General features: G+C 33.0%; 1 long non-coding RNA gene across 2 annotated transcripts; it reads right to left on the bottom strand.

Moving 5' to 3' along the window:
- Nucleotides 1–17,526: 17,526 nt before the first annotated feature.
- LOC110793104 (uncharacterized) lies at nt 17,527–19,098 on the bottom strand. 2 transcript variants are annotated; one of them, XR_008926154.1, is made up of 4 exons: nt 18,374–19,098; nt 18,257–18,296; nt 17,958–18,122; nt 17,527–17,659 (listed from the first exon to the last, which is right to left on the bottom strand). It is a non-coding gene; the product is annotated as an uncharacterized lncRNA (long non-coding RNA). The 2 variants fall into 2 exon arrangements; XR_008926153.1 differs by having other exon boundaries at nt 17,533–18,122.
- Nucleotides 19,099–20,522: the final 1,424 nt, after the last annotated feature.

The raw sequence follows: 20,522 nt of genomic DNA, 5'->3' as shown, positions 1-20,522 counted from the left end.
GGAATCCTATTAGGATACTAATTTATTTAATTATAACCCTACTAGGACTCTAATTAAATAATCATTATCTAATAGTTTTAGGATTTAATCACACTTCGAATCCCGATCGCTTCAGGATTCCCGCACAAGCATTGCACGAGCACCGTACACCCGCGCAAGCCTTGCGGCCCACGCTAGGCGCACAGCGTTCGGCCCACTGCTGTGCTCCGCGCGCGCGCCCAAGGCCTTGGCTGGGCCTGGCCTTGCGCTGGGCCTGGTCGAGGCTTGGCGTGCGCTGGTGTGCGTTGGCTCGCTGGGCGACGGCCTGGCTTCGTGATGGGACTTCGTCTAGAGGGCCTCGTCCGATGCTAATTCGTACGATACGCTTCCGATTAAATTCCCGATTCCGGAATTCATTTCCGATACGAACAATATTTAATATTTCCGATTCCGGAATCAATTTCCGTTTCGAACAAATATTTAATATTTCCGTTTCCGGAATTATTTTCCGATTCCGATAATATTTCCGATTCTGACAATATTTCCGTTTCCGGCAATATTTCCGATTCTGGCAATATTTCCATTTCCGATAATATTTTCCGATACGTACCATGTTTCCGTTTCCGGCAACATCTACGACTTGGATAATATTTATATTTCCGATACGATCCATATTTCCGTTTCCGGCAATATCATCGTTTCCGGAGTATTCATTTCTTGCCTGTGACGATCTCAGCTCCCACTGAAACCAAGACCCGTCGATTCCGAATATCCATAGATGGAGTATTTAATGCCATTAAATACTTGATCCGTTTACGTACTATTTGTGTGATCCTACGGGTTCAGTCAAGAGTAAGCTGTGGATTAATATCATTAATTCCACTTGAACTGAAGCGGCCTCTAGCTAGGCATTCAGCTCACTTGATCTCACTGAATTATTAACTTGTTAATTAATACTGAACCGCATTTATTAGACTTAACATAGAATGCATACTTGGACCAAGGGCATTATTTCCTTCAATTACTTTATTCAAATTCAATCAAGATTTAATCTTTAGTTTTCCAATTCGGTATATCTCTTTTCCATTCTAATTTCCGTTACTCCCTCCGTCCCATATTAGTTGTTACACTTTCCTTTTTCGTCCGTCCTAGATTAGTTGTTACACTTCTAAATTAGGAATGACCCCACAATTATTATATTGTCTCTCTCTTCCCACTAAATTTTTTTTGTCCCTAGACTCTCTCACATTCAATTACAAAAAATACCCCACTAACTCCTATCACATCTACTTTTTCAATAAAATAACAATTGATAACCAAACAACCACTTATCATCTAAAACTTTGTGCAAAGGTAAGTGTAACAACTAATTTGGGACGGAGGGAGAATTAATTAATTATGTTTTTCGTGGATTTAATTGTTTTAATTTCTACTATGCGTGAGTATTTAATTTATAGGGTTTAGGGGATTCATTAATGTATGATTGGGATTGAATTGGTCGTGATATTGACTATTTATCTTAATTTTCTATAGTATGTTTTACTTTTTCATCAAGTCTGTTCGGACGAACTAATTTGATTGAGTTTGGTTAACCTTAGATTATGCGCGGAGAGGTATAATCTGATGTTTTTGACCTGTGACTGTTAGATATGATTATTTCTAGTACATTGCGAGAGTCTGCTAGTTGTATTTTCTAAAGGATTCATAAGATTCGAAGATTCATGTTATACTTAGTTTTGATTATTAATTTTCTATCGTCCAATCCTAGTGTTCATTTGTGGTGAACCTATACCCCTAGACCTTTTAACCCATCGTTTAATCATTTCCGTAGTTTTATTTACTCAATTCAACCATTTTATTTCTTATCCGTCGTTTAGACCTATTAATTAGTAGTAGGAAGAATGTTGTTCCCCTGTGGATACGATCCCTACTTCCCTAGATATATTTTTAGTTGGTGAACTTATGTTTATCTTTGATAGGAGTATGATTTAGCCTGTCAAATTTTGGCGTCGTTGCCGGAAAACTGGTTTTATTCTCTGCTATTAGTTTTGTTCTGGATTATTTTTCTTTTATCTTAAGGGACACTTGTTCCTTGAGATCGGATCTCACTTTTGTTAGTGTTGGTTGTTTATGCCCAGGACCGTAGCTTAGGTACTAGTGATCTTACTCCATACGATCCTGAACCCGATAGGACTTTTCGTAGACGAAGAAACTTTATCAAACAGTTGGGAGATTATATTGACTCTGAATCTGATCATTTGTTTGGTAATCCTTTTACTACAGATTCAGAGATGGGTGAACTAGAAGAGCCAAGGCTTACAGACTATTCCAAGTCTAGTCTGTATGTGCTACCAAGGCCAATCATGCCTACAATCAATGCTAAAAACTTTAAAATTGTATATGTCTTTATCAACATGATTGAGAGACATCAGTTTGGTGGAGAAAAGGACGAAGACCCCAATATTCATATCCGGTCTTTTATTCAATACTTCTCAACAATCAAACAAAAGGGTGTTACTGCAGAGTAGACCGTGTTGATGTTTTTCCCATTCGCTCTGAGTGGAAAGGCACAACTATGGATCAATGGGCTATGAAAATTACTGACTGTGAATCATTGGTTCTTGTATTCTATGTGAAGTAATTCCCACCTGAGAAGATTCCCCGGCTAAGGGGCCAGATTATCTCTATTTCCCAACACACCGAAGAAAGCTTACATGAGGTTTGGGAAAGATTCAAAGATTTGCAACTGGAGTGCCCACACCATGGTATGCAACCATTGTTTTTTATTCAACAGTTCTATAATGGTCTGGGCAGTTATTCCAGGTTGATTCTTGATTTTGCTGCAAATGGGAGGTTCATGCAACTCCTAGTGTCTAGAGCTTTGGAGGTGATTGAGGAGATGGCCATTCACAATACCCAATATGGGAATCCTAGAGGCCTTCCCAAAAAAGGTAGTAAGCTTGAGATTAATTCGACTGAATTACTTCCTGCACAATTAAGTGCTTTATACCACATGTTCGACAACATGCAGGCGACATAATCTCAAAGTGCCCAACCGACTATTGCAGTAGTGAATCTTTGTGATAGTTGTGGGTTGTTTGGTCACTATGCACAAGAGTGTAAAAGCTCCATTGAGAAATATAATGCATTTAAGAATTACAAGAAGAACAATCCGTACTCTTACAGTGGAGGGTTAAAAATCATCCATATTTGTCATATAAGAGTACGAATGTTCAGAACCTTCATCAGATTCAACAGACTCCACCAACTCAACAACCATATCAACCAAGGGATAATTATCAACAACAGCAGTCTAGTGGACCATCTGGGTTCACTAGACCATCTTACACCCCTCCACAAGCACAGACTTTACCACCCCAGTCTTAGGATTAGGATTTACAGCCTGATCCTATGTTAGTGGAGTAGCGCAATATGATGCTTACTATGTAGAAATCTCTTTTTGGACAAGGATGCTCAAATTGATGATCTTATTGCTCATAACAAGATCATTGATAACCAGATGGCTACAAGTCTTGTGGGGGAAGACTCTAGGTCAACTCCCTTCATAGCTTGAAAATAAGGAGACTGTAAATGCTATAACACTTCGTAGTTGGTTTGGTTATAATGGGCCACTTATACCAATTAATGATATTTTGGAGCATCAGCTAGTGGTATAATTGATAAGGAAGCTGAAGAGGTGGTCATTGGCGGACCCACGTTGGTTCAATCCTCAAGAAGTTAAGTTTAACAAATAATTTCATCCACAACCTGCCTTTCATCACACACAACCTTCAAGTTCAATCTCTACATATCATCGAAATTGCATGAAGGAGGAAGGTAGAGTTTAATTAATTTACTTTAGCATCAATTTAGTTTGTCATTTACGTAGTACTCATAGAGTTGTTACGTACTGGTAGAAAATGTAACACTTATCGGAAAAGAAGTTGAACATGTGCAAAAAGAAAAAACGTAGATAGTCTATATACAAAACCTGCACTAAGTAAACAGGGAATATGATTGTGGTTCAGTGGTCAGGAGGGTATATTTTCTTTTATTGTTAATGCCCACAAGTCAGAGGTTTGAGGCCAGAATATGACAATTTTGGTCAATTTAACTTAATTGTTTCTTTTCTTTTTAATTCGTTTTTCCTAACCAGATCTTTGGTTGTCTATTTAGTTTTTTTAATTAGTTCTACACCAATTGAAATATTTCTGCTTTTATTTTTCCATCTTTATATTTAATTGGACTCTACTTTAAAATTTAAAAAAAAAAAAAAAAAAAAAAAAAAAAAAAAAAAAAAAAAAAAAAAACCATGACCATCAATTGTTCATTTCATATTATTTGCTTCATTCCCTTTCTTTCCTAGTAATTCAATTTGTTGTCTCTAGCTTAAAGTTTTTTTACACCAATTAACATTGTCTGCTTTTTTTTTTCCACTTTCATATTTAATTGGACTACACTATATACTACGTATGAAACAAACAACTTTAATCTTGTTGAATGAGATAATGAAGCCTTAATACAAACACATTAATAATTAAAAAATGGAGCCTTATTACAAATAAAAGTGCGATAATGAAAATATTACTCTATGAAACAACTTTATTTAAATTTCATTGCTGAATTAGCCTATTGAATGAGAAAAAAAACTCATTAATTAATTAAAAAATAAACAAAATTACATCAAATAAACATACGCCAATCCTTCTTCTCCTGCTTAAACCAAGAATTCTCTTAGATCTATAGCGGTAGTGTGGGTACTAATCGGCTAGCTCTAACCAACCCGAAAAGATTCCCTTTGAAATTACAACAATAAAATCCAAAATAACATCGACAATTCAGTCTGAAAAATGAAAATAAGAACAAATTGTAATCTAATGAATATGAAATTACCTTTGCAAGTCTGTTAATTTATTGCTCTTCAACACTTCCGAAATTCCACTCCTTCACAATTCCCGGAAAATAGAGCATTAGGTACAAATGAGTATGACTAATTGAAAATTAGGAATCGAAATTTTGAATTGAAGAGAAGAAATCCCCAATCTGGTTTTTGTTTCCTTGAAATAAATTTGATGAATTGGTAGAGAAAAGGGTAGAAATTTTTTAAGGGGAATTGATCTAGCCATTTGGTAAAAGAGTAGATGATTAATTGGGAAAAAAATCAGTTGAAATTCTTTCATTGATAACAAAAAAATGCCATTGTTAATGGAGATGAAGATTGGAGAAAAGAGTTTTGGAAATTCTGATTAGAATAGGGGGGATAGAAGATTATTGGAATTGAAACAATATTGGAAACAAGAAGATATAATTATTGATTGGAGAAGAATACGAGGAGTTCAAAATTGATTGCCTTGAATCCGTTGTGTTAATGGGGGAAATGAAGCGAGTAAATCACGCACGCTGAAGAAACAACAAATTTTGATAGATTTTTTACTTTTTTTTGTACATACTTAAATTGGGCTCCAAAATATTGGGCCCTTCAAATTTTGAAGGCCCTGTGCTATCGATCAGGATGCACAGGGCCTTATTCGATCCTGATTGGCAATGACAATAGAATAAACCTTGAGAAGATTTGTTCATATGTCACATGATCATTACACAAACCTCCAATCAAATAAACCTTTACCAACAATAAACAAACTTGTTTAACGGTTTGTTTATGGGACCCACTATCCATATACATCATTCAATTCATTAGGTTGATGGTAAGCCTCTTTTTTCTTGGTTTTTCTTACTTTTGATTCCATGTTCATAATAAAAACTCCACTCTTTTCCTATTGGAGAGTTTTGTTACCCATTTATTGGTACCCATTTATTGGATTTTATCTCTCACCTTGTGAGAGTTTGGGCCATGTTTTTAATTTCACAGGAAAAGTTGATTTATTGATGAAGATTCGTGAAGTTTGACAACAGATGTCATTCCTACGTCTACGATCGATTGAATTGAATTTAATTCAATACCAAAGCTATGTTGGTAATTTAATGCAATACGGATCCGTTTAATCATGATAATGCTTATGGGCCCGTTTCATTGTTGTCGTGGGTATTGGTTTTTTGGAGTATTGTTTAGGAGTTGCGGTTTATACCAGATTCCTTATAAATACTCCTTTATTTATTCCAATAAAAAACCCAGAGACATAGAGAAACGAAAAAAACCCTAAAACATATTACTCTGTCATTATTGTCCCATAGAGATCTGAGCAGTTCTTGAAGTAATTCCAGCCTTCCAATCGGGGTACAGAGTTGGAAGGTAGTTGTGTTACCCTTGGGGAGCAATCGTCACTGAAAACCTTGTACCGGTGGTGGCGAAATACGCTTCTAGGGCAGGCGTAAAACCCGTCACAGCTTTTGAGATCAATTATTGAGTATTGTGTTTCTTACCTATTATATTATTGTTAATTTCATGATTACAACGTATTATTTCCAACAAGCTATAACAAATCGAAAGACCCCCTCGTTGAAGGTTGTATCAAACAACGATGTGAAAGAAGGTATTCATTATTGTCAGATTTAATCTACAACGATCGTGGTTTTGCCGGAATAGAATTTCGTTGATCCAGTTGTTTTGTATATGTTTGTTTTAATTTTTATTGTAGATGTCGTTTGACTATTTTATTAAAGAACTAATTTTTACCTTAAAAAAAATAGAGTACGTTATACTCCCTCCGTATTTTTTTAAGAGATACACTTGCCTTTTCCGGCCGTATTTATTTAAGAGATACACTTGCCATTTTTAGTAACTTATCAACCCACCATCTAATTAAATAATACATCTAATATACCCTATCACCCACCATCCTATTAAACAAATATTTTCATAAACTCACCCCACCCTCCACCTACCAAAATGACATGGTCCCCACGTATTTAATTATTAAAATATCTATCCAACCCCACTTGCTTTATTATTTTATTTCATTTAATTATTCTTCTTAATACCCGTGACCGGCCAAGTGTATCTCTTAAAAAAATACGGAGGGAGTACGTACGAATAGTTAATACGGATACTCCGTATAAAATCAGGCGGACGTCGCGTGGCACTGAGATTAGTTTTCGTCATTTTAAAGTTTAAATGCTTGACAGTTGCCAGCTTATACAGTCATACACAACCAACGTGGCAGTTGCCAGTTAAAGTATGTTTCATGTTAGGTTCGTTTTCAGATTCGTGTGATCTTCCTTTGGGTCCCACCTTGTCCCTAACGCTATAAACGACCCTACACGTGTCTCTTTACAAGACGCCCTTTCCTTTTAGGTCAATCTATCTTTCGGACTTATTAATTCCGGCATTTCCAAGCAACATACTCAAATAGCAATATGCAACACTATCATGCATGGCTTTTTCCTTTTCTAAACCATTCCTTTAATAAAAAGTTTCAACGAGGCTTAAATTCCAACCAGACTTAATAAATTTCACTAAAATACACTCAGGCTTCGTATGTTTTAACCATTTCAAATAAGTTTGTTCATATAAAGGGAACGCACCGATCAACATAAGTTAGTGGAGTTGATGATATATAAATTCCTTCTGTGACATGGATCATAAGATTGAGCTTCGTCAGCTACAAAATGCTTCATACATAGGAATGACACAAACATAGACATGTGTAGCTAGGCTGACTAATCTGATATAGGTGTTGATTTAGTAGCTAGCATCATTCGAGAATATGATTTTGAATATGATCGTCAAATTACCATTCTATTGCCTACTTTCTATATCTATTTTTCACATTTGTCAATGTATCTTTTACATCATTTAATCTCTAACAATACATTATTAAAAAAATTATATATAAAAAAAAAAATCTCCAAATACTCATTGGAACGAATCAAACAAGATTCCATATGAATGTATATTGTGATTATGATTGACAATTAATTGTCATTTTAATTAATATCCTTCATATGTGCGTTTATATGTTGACTCGCAAGGTATGGAGCAAAAGATTTTAAATATGAGGATGACTAACAAATTATCATAAACTCGTATAAAATAATATAATAAAACTATATTGCATGCATGATGACTCTTACTCTGTATATGGTCAATTCGTTGTTTTTAATTTGTTTCTTGCAAATTGATCTTCGTATATTATGTATATTGCATCCCTCGATCTCTCAACTTCAAGTGTCATGTATCCAAATTGCATGCATGCAATATATATAATGCATTATTGTCAACCACTTGGAGTGCATGTTGGCAATCACAATTCTCAATGTAATATCATATTCCAATTAAATAGAAGTTGCAATTCAGATCTGGTACGTCCTGATATTTTAGGGGGCTTAGATAAAACGATAGGAAAATGCGCGCCCTTTATTAATATGCTAGATTTTGGCGTGTGATCCTTACACGGATTTTATTAAATTGTTAAGTTAAAATAATATATATCAACGGCTATATTTCATACGTAGTATATTAGATTAGATTAGTTTTTTTTATTTTGGATGAAATTTCATTTTAGATTTTATTTTTAATTATTAGAGTGTTTGTTTTTGGATGAAGTTGTGGTATGTGTAATATTATTAATTAATTTAATTCAATAATAATTTCGAAATATTATTTTTCATTGGCCGAAAGCCCGAAATCATTAGATTTTCTACGTGGCGCTCAAATATTAACAAATGAAGAAATTATTATTTACTTATTATATTAATTACTAGTTTTGAAGCCCGTGCGATGCACGGGTTTTGTTTTATATTTTATTATTAATTGCTTTTATTTATGTTATTAGGTGGCATTTCGGTTCCATTTTTTTTGTATGTGCATGCATTTAGTTTATTTTAAGTGAAATAAACTTATTGTGAACATTTATTATTAACGGTTGAATTATAAAAAGGTATTCTTTGTTAGACTATATCTCAAACTTGTTATTTAGACTACAAAAACTTTCAAATTTGGGAAAGAACCTGTGAAAAAGCGGGTTAAAATTGAAAATTAATTATCAATACAATTTATATCTCAGCTAAAATGGTCTCGATTAGCACCACAAAAATGATAAAATTGAGTAACGGGACATTATAAGGTTGGAAATACAAATTTTAATCTTTTTATAATTTAAAATAAATTCAATTACATCGAACTTATTGTTATCTTTTATAACTTCAATATTAATTTAATTTTGATTTTTTATTAGTCAATTCTAAAAGTCTCCTATCTATTTTAGGTAAATATGAAGATTAATGTTTTTTTTAAATACAAAATTTTGATTAGTGTTTGATTTTGGATTGAATTTTATTTTAGATATTATTTTTTATTATTAGAGCGTTTGATTTTGGATGAAGTTATATATATAAGTTACTAGATTTTACCCCGTGCGATGCACGAATTCTGTTAAATTGCTATGTTTAAACAGAACTCTTATGTATATACCAATTTTATATATTAGATTAGATTAGTTTTTTTTTTTTTTTTGCATTGAATTTTATTTTAGATTTATTTTTTTAATTATGAGAGTGTTTGTTTTTGGATGAAATTGTACATGCATAATATTAATAATTTATTAATAAAAATATCTACGTGACATATAATTATTTATCTATGTGGCACTCAACCTTTTTAATTCAAAATAAATTCTGAAATCTTATTTTTCATTGGCCAAAACCATTAGATTTCCTACGTGGCGCTCTCATATTGGATTAATGTTTGATTTTAAATTGAATTTTATTTATTTTATTTTAGATTAGTGTTTGATTTTGGATGAATTTTATTTTAGATTTATTTTTTTAATTTTTAGAGTGTTTGATTTTGGATGGAGTTGTATATATTAGTAATTAATTAATTAGAATATTTGCGTGACACCTAATTAATTATCTACGCTGCAATCGATTTTTTTAATTCAAAAATAAATTAGAAATCTTATTTTTCATTGGCCACAACCATTAGTAATCCTAGGTGGCGCTCTAATATTTCAGCAAATATGCCTCCTTTATATATGTATATTAGATTTATTTTTTAATTATGAGAGTGTTTGTTTTTGGATGAAATTGTACATGCATAATATTAATAATTTATTAATAAAAATATCTACGTGACATATAATTATTTATCTATGTGGCACTCGACCTTTTTAATTCAAAATAAATTCTGAAATCTTATTTTTCATTGGCCAAAACCATTAGATTTCCTACGTGGCGCTCTCATATTGGATTAATGTTTGATTTTAAATTGAATTTTATTTATTTTATTTTAGATTAGTGTTTGATTTTGGATGAATTTTATTTTAGATTTATTTTTTTAATTTTTAGAGTGTTTGATTTTGGATGGAGTTGTATATATTAGTAATTAATTAATTAGAATATTTACGTGGCACCTAATTAATTATCTACGCTGCAATCGATTTTTTTAATTCAAAAATAAATTAGAAATCTTATTTTTCATTGGCCACAACCATTAGTAATCCTAGGTGGCGCTCTAATATTTCAGCAAATATGCCTCCTCTATATATGTATATTAGATTAATTAATTTAAAATATATATCTATTTTATGTTTAAATAAATAAATACAAATTTTATTTGTATTTTGAGATTTAAATTTGGTGTACTACGTGTGTTAAAAAAATTCCCAGGAGCTTTAGTTAAATTATCATTCAAAATTATATCTTCTAAATTATGATATAAATGAACACTAATTTGTTTAACCGACAATATATGCTACTAATTTAATTTTAGAGGTGTAATACAATTGCATGCGTTTTTTAAAGATTGTTAATTATCCACGCACAATTCTCATTAAAACCAATTGTATTAGGAGCCCTCGTAATACTATAACTCTACTTTATATATGCTACTATATGTATATCCTAATACGAATATATGTAGTATCTGCAATAGTGACTCTTCCAACTTCAATTTTCTATGATCTAATTTTTTATTGGTTGGTTTATCTACGTGTTACAAACATTTTTTTAATTCTAAAATAAATTAAAAATCTTATTTCTTATTGGTTGGTTTATAATGTTTTCCTACGTGACGCTCTAATGATTCAGCAAATATGCCTCCTTTATATATATATATATATATAGCACTTATATGCATATTTAGCTTATTTGGATATTTATTTTATACACTGTGAATTCATACTTTTGCCTATATTCTTTTTACTTTAATTTTAGGTTTTCCTAATATCACAAATCTTTTATTTAGATACTATTGAAATAATAAAATATTTTAGTAATAACCGTGCGTTGCACGGGATCTAACCTAGTAATGATATTAATAATTACTCCCGTTCTTTTTTAGATGACACAATTATTTAGACACGTTTGTTAATACACGTTTAAAACATTACTATCTTCAATTATGGACAAGAAAAAATTATAAAATATTGATGTTTAAAAAATATTCATTGAGACGAATCTAATAAGATCCCATATGACTATGTTTTTTCTTAAGTATAAATCACAGAAGGAAGTCAACGGAGATTGTGTGAATAGTTTCAAAAACTCAATTATGTCATGTAAATAAGAGTAGAGAAAATTTATTTTATTCAATGAAACTTATACGACTTCATCCAAATATATAAAACTTTATTGAAATTATACGACTTTATTGAATTTATAGGACCTTATAAGGGCATATAAGTAGAATAGCAACGAAGACATCAAAAAACTCCTTTGCAATTTCAACAGTTGAAAGATTGAGCATATCTATAGAGAAGGAAATGTGGCTGCAGACTAGATAATTAATGTAGGACATCTTATTTCAGATTCTATGTACTTAGATCCTTTATATAACCCACAACTCCTCTGGATCATTCAAGTAGAGTTGTAGACTGAGAGCATAGTTATCAAACACCTTGGTTTTGGTCTTCAACCTAATAAAAAACCTAATAAAATATAATATTTTTCCATTTCTCTCTCCCCAACACCAAACTCAACACCAACAACATTTAACAACATTTATCAAACACCAAAAATTCATATCTCTCCTACATCACTCATACCCCCACCTACATTTATATCTCATGATATTGTTATGGATAAGTATATATAATCAAATTATTAGTGGCATAATTAATCGTTATTAATTAAGTTAGTGACATATTGATTGTTTATTAATTATATTTTATAATCGGCTAATAAATATTTAATTAAAAATACTAAAAAATGAGTTGTTAGCCATTGTTTAAGTTTTTGTTAACAACAAAAAAAATTAAACAAGAGAGAAGAAAATAAAGATTTTTTTTGTGATCTAAAGTGGATCAATATTAGTGTCTATTTGTAGAGCATAAAAAAATAAAGACATTTTTTTTTTTTTTGAGTTGTAATATTTTTATTTTATGGACATTGTAAATTTGCAATAGGTATGTATTTTTAACAACAAATATATGTCATAATAAATCACATTACAATTTTTTTTTAAAAAAATAGATAACCAATAATTTTGGTCCCCATAGGACACATGACAATATCTCCAAGCAAGACTTTGGTTTACCATTTGGTGTTCATGAACACCAAATTTTTTTTGGTTTCATTATCTCTCTAACTTTCTCACTCATCTCTCTACCTATTTTATTATTTTTTATTCACTTCACTCTCCTAAACACCAAAACAAGGTGTTTGATGACTATAGTCTAATTTCAAATTCCCTTCGAGAAGAGGGCCTCCTAATGGATTTTTTCTTAAAATAAAAAAGGTAGATTGGAACCCTCCTAAGGAGTTGAGTCATAGAAATGGTATAATATTCTTCGTTAAATATCATGATTTCAGAACCTTAACATATTCTAAATCAATAAGAAAAACGGAACAATACAGATGTCAGCATAGTACGACACGTGAATATTGTTTATGATATGATGCCTATTTCAAGCCACGTACATAGTTACAGCTACGGAGTCTAATCTACGTCCTACCTTATTTTATACTCCCTCCGTCCCGGAATACTCGACCCGGTTTGACCGGCATAGAGTTTAAGGGACTTGAATTGACTTATTTAATTTAATAGGTAGTAGTTGATAGTGGGTATTATTTTAATGTAGTTAGTGGGAAATGTGTTAAGAGGTGGGGTTGGGGAGAGTATGAGTTGCATTTTTAATTATTTTTTGTATGGAGTAGGGGGTAGGTGGGTTAATAGGGGTGGAGTGAGAAATAATATAATATTGTTAAAATATTTCCATTTTTAGAAACAGGTCAAGTATTAAGGGACGACCCGATAAGGAAAACAGGTCAAGTATTCCGGGACGGAGGGAGTAAATTAAACTAGTATGTGGTCCGGGCGTTGCCCCGTTTTCTTACTTTTATTCGGGTTTATTTATTTTGTAAATATGTGCACATGTAGATGGAGTATTCGTCGACATCAAATGACATCGAATTACGGTGGTGACACAAGATTAGTGGTCGATCAACAACTTTTCCAAATATGAAACCCCACATTCGAAAATCAAAATAAAGTTGGATATTTTTCTTCATAATTAGTTGATTTATTACACTGTTTTTCGTTTATTGTTTTTTGTTTTTAAGGCTTAAGCTAGAAAAGTAATAACGGGACATTTATAAATTAAGTAATCATTTCTTTTTTTTTCCTTTTTTTTTTGCATTCACTTTTATTTAATGTGTTATTTAACGTCAAAAGAATATATATGTTTATGTAGAAAGATGTAACGTAAGTTGTGCTTGGCTAAGATGGTAGGAAGTGTAACTTTTAACAAAGAGGTCTAGTGTTCGATCCTTGTTACATGTTTTTGGTTGTAATGACATGTGATGATGCCAATTAGTGGTGACGTGGCGTAATGAGGATAAGTATACGTGACACGTATACATTCTTAAGAACGATTTTTAATATATTAGTATAGATAAAATTTTCTAATTAGTGTGTACATTGAGGTTTTTTGAGTGACTATTCAAGTAATTTTTAAAGTAACTCTCTAATAAGAATTATTATTAGTCAATATATGGGCTCTTGATCTCCCTTTTTTCTCTCTCTTTTTAGGGTCACTACTACAAAAATGGGCAAAGAGACCCCTTAGAAAAGACCTCATGTTCGACATAACGGGTCTCTTCAATATAAGAGATCCATTAGTATAGATAACGGCTCTCTTATTGCGCCAAATAGTCCATTTAAAATGAGAGGGAAAAAATAAGAGACCCGTTATCTTATTTAACGGGTCTCTAGTGCATAAATAAAATTATTTAATTAATATAATAAAAGAAACAAGAGACCTAGTACAGTAGTTAACGGCTCTCTACATTTCAAAGACCCACCACTCCCGTAAAATAATGTTTAAAAAAAAATTTAAAATTGCAAAAGACCTGTCATTTAAAACAACAGGTGTCTACTTTCTTCATGGCGCCAAACTTTTCGCCAAACTTTCGCCCAACTTTCACCCTAGTTATTTGCCTCTTCTTCTTCCCTGGACATACGAACAAGTAGGGCAACGAAACACACAAACCGAAATCACCACCACCGGCGAATCTATATACAACCGGAGAAATACGTGACGGTTGGCGACTTCAACCACCACCGGCGACCTCAACACAATCTCTAGCAATCTACGAATTCAGGTTTTTGTTCTCATCTCTCTTTAATATTTTTTTTCGAATTTCTGAATTACGTGTGTGAATTTTGAATTCAATTTATAATTTCTTCTACAAGTTAGGTTCTGTTTCCTGAAATTTTCAGTTTCAATTTCATCGTTCTGTTTTTGCCCTGAATTTCTGAAATTTTATTGGTTTTCCAGTTCATGTTGAAAGTGTTTCGCCATGGTTGGTTGAATATTGTTTTTGTAGAGTTTCTTGGCATGAGTGACACACCGAATTGATCTTTGGTATTCATGGTGTGCGCCCAGTACAGAGTCTACAGACTCAATTTTTATTTAGGTTTTCTTATTTTGTAGTTTAAGTGTCAAGGCACACCTTCTGACCTTCTATCTTTGGTGTTCATGTTTCTATTTAAGTGTCAAGTTTTCTTATTTCTGAGTATCAAGTATCGAACCAGGGAACACAGTCCAATAGTCTGAGACAAACGTCGAGTCCAATAATCTTGGAACGTAGAGCATGATATCTTTAGGTTTTGGTTGCTTTCTTCTATCTGGTTGGTTTAGAGTGCTGCTGTATCTTTTTCTACTAATGGTGAAATAATTTAACCATCTTTGAGGAATTAAAGAAAATCACAGATTAAAACATTTTTGTATGGATAGGGATAGATGTGCAAGTAGGAGTACACATTACCCTGTACACCTGGCATAGTGTTGAATGGGGGTAACATCTTTCTTTTTCTCCATTTTTATCATTCGAAACTGTATGTGCTTGGAAATTCACTCTCATATTCCTTCTGTTGGCTTCCCTGAGTACCTTACTGTAAGTTGTCTAGTCTAGTCTGCTAAAAAAATTATATTCAAGTTTCTAGATTATTTTTTTAATAGCTAGTTTTACAGATTGTTTCTTATTAGTTGTTTGTGTTAATTTATGTGCCAAATTACTTTTAAAATTTATGTTGACCTAGTACGGTACAATAAGTGTATATTAGTGAAAGTCTAACATGCGTGACTATACTATACAATATGTTTTCATTTCCAATGGTTGGTGTGTAGAAAATAGAAATGGATCGAAGTTGGATTTCAACAAAAATTCCGAGTGACCCAGAATATCAAGCAGGTGTGAGGGAATTCATTAAGTTTGCTGTTAAGAATGGTGGAGGCCGCTCCAAGCTACGTTGTCCTTGTATCATGTGCCATAATTTCTTGCATAAGAGACCCGGAGAAATTCTTAATCATTTATCTAAATGGGCATTTGATAAAACATATACATGTTGGATTTGGCACGGCGAATGCAGGGACGAAACAACGGTCGGTAACTCTGAGGCTAATGTTTGTGAAGGTCATAATACGAATGAGGGAGATAGGTTAGAGGAAATGCTTCATCAAGTTGAGGAAGCTTTTGATGAAGACCCTTTCACATTTGAGAGCTTGCTAAATGACTCCGAAAAGCCTCTCTATGAAGGCTGCACTAAGTATACAAGGTTGTCTGCAATAATAAGGTTGTATAACGTGAAGGCGAGCCAGGGTTTGACTGATATAGACTTTAATTTGATACTGGAAGTGTTCAAAGATATGCTTCCAGATGATAATGTCCTTCCAAGTCGTACATATGAGGCAAAAAAGACATTAAGCCTTATGGGTTTACCTTATGAGAAAATTCATGCTTGCCCTAACGATTGCATGTTGTATAGAAATCAAAATGAGTCATTAGAGAGTTGCTCGGTTTGTAATGCCTCGAGGTACAAGAAAGAGGAAGGACGAGTCCCTGCTAAGGTATTATGGTATTTTCCAATAATACCGAGGTTTAAAAGGCTATTTTCTAATGCGAGAGATGCCGAGAAGTTGACATGGCATTTTGATAGTCGAGAAGATGATGGATTTCTTAGGCACCCCGCTGACTCACCACAATGGAGGTTTATTGATGGGAAATTCCCCGAGTTTGCCAAAGAAAAGCGTAATCTACGCCTTGCTTTGTCTACTGATGGGTTCAATCCATTTGGCTCCTTGAGTAGCACTTATAGTACTTGGCCTGTTGTTTTGCTTTGTCTCCTCTTCTTAGTTGGTAAGGAGTCTTAGTGAAACATGATTCGCCAAGAAAAAAGAGTAAAAAGATAACTTGGTTACTTGGTTTCAGATATCTTAATTAGTCATCTAGGTTTTTTATTCAGAAGAGTTTTAATATTGCAGCCAACCTCTAATCCGATTCTCCATGGTATAAACTCATCTCATAAACTTATCTTAGTTTGGAAAATGACTGAACTGCATATATAGCAGTACAGATTTGAAAAAACCAGTACACAACACTGAAAAAATTGAACTCATTTCTACCAACAGTTACCTCTGATCTGTATTTTGTAAATTCTCGGATTATTTTGAAATTTTGTAAATTCTTGGATTATCATTTGATGTATGTTGTTCATATGAAAAAGGCCAACGCGCACCCGGAAAATGAGGTGACCACTCCGTCCCCACGATCGACATCATCCCAAGGATCAACTACTCACAAGTATGTTATCACTGCCGATGATCTTGAAAAGGTATCTACTAGATGGTTGCAAATTTTGAAAGATCAAGCTATGGGAATGAGAAAGAAAGGTGAAACCATCTCCTTCAGTATCCCAAAAGGTGTATTTTTTAATGAACAACCGTTAGATGTTTTGCTTGACTATGAGGACATGCTTGATTGGTGTTTCCAAAAATCGATTGGAGCAGCCCACTTGAATATTTTCATGAAGTAAGTACTTGTCCTTTTTTAATTCTCTAATTAACATTTAGAGTTTCTTTGTTCATTAACTTGTTTCATGTCCTACTTTTGATGGGATAAGGAACTTGAAAGAAAGATGTCAAGACGAAGGAATTTCGGGTATGTATGGATTTTGCGATAGTAATGTTCTATCTCCGTTGAATCCAACAGTGGAAGAGGCAGATCGGTGTGAATATTTAGTTCGTGCCTTTGGGTGCAACAAGGGAAAGAATCGTAATCAACTATTCTTTGCACCTTATAATGAGAAGTAGGTGCAATGCGTATTTTCTAATTTTATTTTCTTTTGATTCTGAATATAGTTAAAGTTGTCTTTATTCTATTAATATGCTATTATTTTCTCTTATAATTTGTGTATATAGTCAGAACTGGATGTTAGCAGCCATTAGCCCTTGGAATGCTGTAGTGTATTGGTTGGATCCGGCTGGAGCAGGAAAGGAGATCCCTGAGTTCATTAAAAGAGACATCAATGAGTATGTGTTAACCATACTTGTCAATTTTCCTTGTCAATTTTCCTTAGCCTCCTGTTTCTTCATAATGGATATCCATTAATATCGAAAAAGAAGCTCATTGAGCTATCATTTTTTTTACGCAGGGGAATTAGAAGATTTAGCATTCTCTATCGAAAGGATATTAAGAAAGTAAAAAGGAATCCAAAAATTGGGTGGATGCAACCAGAGGTATTTCATCTGTGTTCTCTATAATACTATGATGTAGTACATTAATACAATAACTTAACTTACCTGATGTATTACTGTATTTCTTTTATTCCTTATATTGTAGTGTCCTCGTCAACCTCAAAACAGCAATGACTCCGGATACTATGTGTGCCGTTATATGATCGAGATTTTAGAAAAAAGAGTTCTATGGGTGCCTGACCAGGTATCATTTCCTATCATTGCTATTACCTGTGAGTTTGAAGTAAAAATGACTAACAGCTCTAAACTAGCTTTAGACTGCTATAGTAGCAAGCATACAAGATAACATTATGGCGAAAACAACATCTAAAATCACCTGTCCTTAATTATTCGGATTCCCATACCTTGATTTGCTGCTAAGCCTGCTGTGTCCAGTCTGATTACCTGAAGGAACAATAATTAGATCATGCAGGTACAAAACAATGCAGAGTTCAGGAAATTTTAATGTATCCCAAACTCACCAACTTAGTATGCGTAAAAGGGAACTTCAGATTAGTAACCCTTCTTTTTTCCCCTTAATCTGTCATATTAGTAACCTCCTCTGTGCATTCTATATCAGCCCTAAGGAAAGACAGATGAAATACCTCTCAAATTCAGAAAATTTTTACACATTTATTCTCAGATGCCTAAATCTAAATCTATCCTTTATTTTATCTGGAAATTTACTTACTCCGTACTAGATGGCTATCCTTACAAAGTTACAAATAGATATAAAGGTAAAACCGTTCTCTGTTGCTTCAATTTCCAATCACAGTTAGCTTTTACAGAGCTGTAAATAATAGGATACCAGAGAAAAGAAGAGAACTAGAAATGTGCTGGGATCAATTAGGTTGAGAACTCTGATTACAGAGCGGACAAGCAAAAGAGATCAGACAAAACGCAGATTAACAGTTGATTAATAGTGTCAATGATTGAGGGTTTTGAAACTCAAGCGCGCATTGACTAATACTGTATAGAAGTGGTTTATTACAAAACAAACTTCTGAGATTAATATCAAACGCAAAATCATTATCCGATTGACATATACGTATCTAATCAAACCCAAAAAAGCGAAAGATGTATGATTAAGGACCTTAGATACTTTTTTCTTATATATAGTCAGGAGCAGTCCTGATAAACATTTCCTGATCTAAGCTCGAGCAAGAGCCTAGCATTCGAGCAAAAAAATTTGCTGTGAACATCTTGCAGTCTGCAAACTCTGTCCTGGCTGGTAAAGTCAGTTAGTTAGTTAGTTTCATAGATCATTTCAGTACAGCTGGTAAAGTCAGTTAGTTAGTTATTTCATAGATCATTTCAGTACATCTGGTGTTTTTGCTTTGAGGTAAGATGTTTTGTCTGTCCAGATTTGGGCAAGTCACTGTTTGTTGTCTTTCCATTTTTACTCTCTATTCTGGGAACATCACTAAAGTGTGTTGTGGGATGCCCCAGGTTAAAATTTTGGTAGGAGTTTAGAGACGAATTTAAATTATACTCTTTAATCGTATTTTCTGAAGGATCGTGTCACCTTGTTGGCATATTTGCTGATTATTCTGGCATGATTTTAGTTTTGCTTGTAAATCTGCATTTCTGCATCTGGTATTTGCCCGTGAGCCGAACTATTGGCAGATGGATTGGTTAGGCTTAGAACCTGGTATCTTTTGTTTAATCTCAAATTGGTATTAGTTAGTATTTGTAACTGGAAGACTATTTATTCTTTGACCTCTATACCATTTCCTGAACTGCACCATTTACCTTGTTTATGCCATTTATTTCCAATTTTAGATTTTCATTTAGCTTAACCTGCCTAATATAGTTACTTGTACCATTCCATTATCATTACCTAAGAAGCGTAGCTGGGCAGGTCTTAGCTAGTTAGATTGCCTTGATATAGTACCTTCGTACTTACATTCATACACGATAAAGAATACTAGGCTTCTGTTATGGATTGTTGTAGCAGTTTCATTTTCTTTCCTATAATGAACTATGCATTTGCTACAACTATGCGTTTACTAAAATACTAATTATGTTACTTATTTACAGTTTTCTCACGAAACCTATTCATCGGAAAATGTTGATGAAGTTAGAGACATGTGGGTCGAGTATTTTCTCAAGCCAGAAGCAAATGAAGAAAACAAAGATGATGGTATAGAAATAACTCCGTGAGTTTTGATTGGCAAATCGGTGTAAATATATGATTAGATTTTAGAACGTACGTTTTGTTTTACGTTTTTAATTTGGAAATTACAAATTAATGTAAAGTTGCGTTTTGAGCATTACTTTTGGTAAATATATTTTTTTGGTAATATGGACTATTAAGAAATGTTTATTGAATTATTATAAATATTACAGCAGCAGGTGGTTTAATACAATCGGTGAATGAAAAATTACAGGTTATTAGCATGTAAAGATTACAGCAGGTTTACAAATTACAATTGTTGAATTATTAAAAAAATATTACAGCTGCAGGTACTGAATTACCATTTTTATTTTTAAAAAAAAATACATGAAAAGAGACCCGTTATTCGTAAAAAGGGATCTTTAGGCATAATACTAAAAAGTTCAAAGAGACCCCATATCTTACATATGGGGTCTGAGGTTATTAGAAAAGAATTTAATAAAAAAATCAAAGAG

The sequence above is a fragment of the Spinacia oleracea genome, chromosome 1 (genome assembly GCF_020520425.1).
Source record: "Spinacia oleracea cultivar Varoflay chromosome 1, BTI_SOV_V1, whole genome shotgun sequence".
Lineage (NCBI taxonomy): Eukaryota > Viridiplantae > Streptophyta > Magnoliopsida > Caryophyllales > Amaranthaceae > Spinacia > Spinacia oleracea.
The sequence above is the reverse complement of the archived record's forward strand: the minus strand, read 5'-3'. Positions and strand labels throughout refer to the sequence as shown.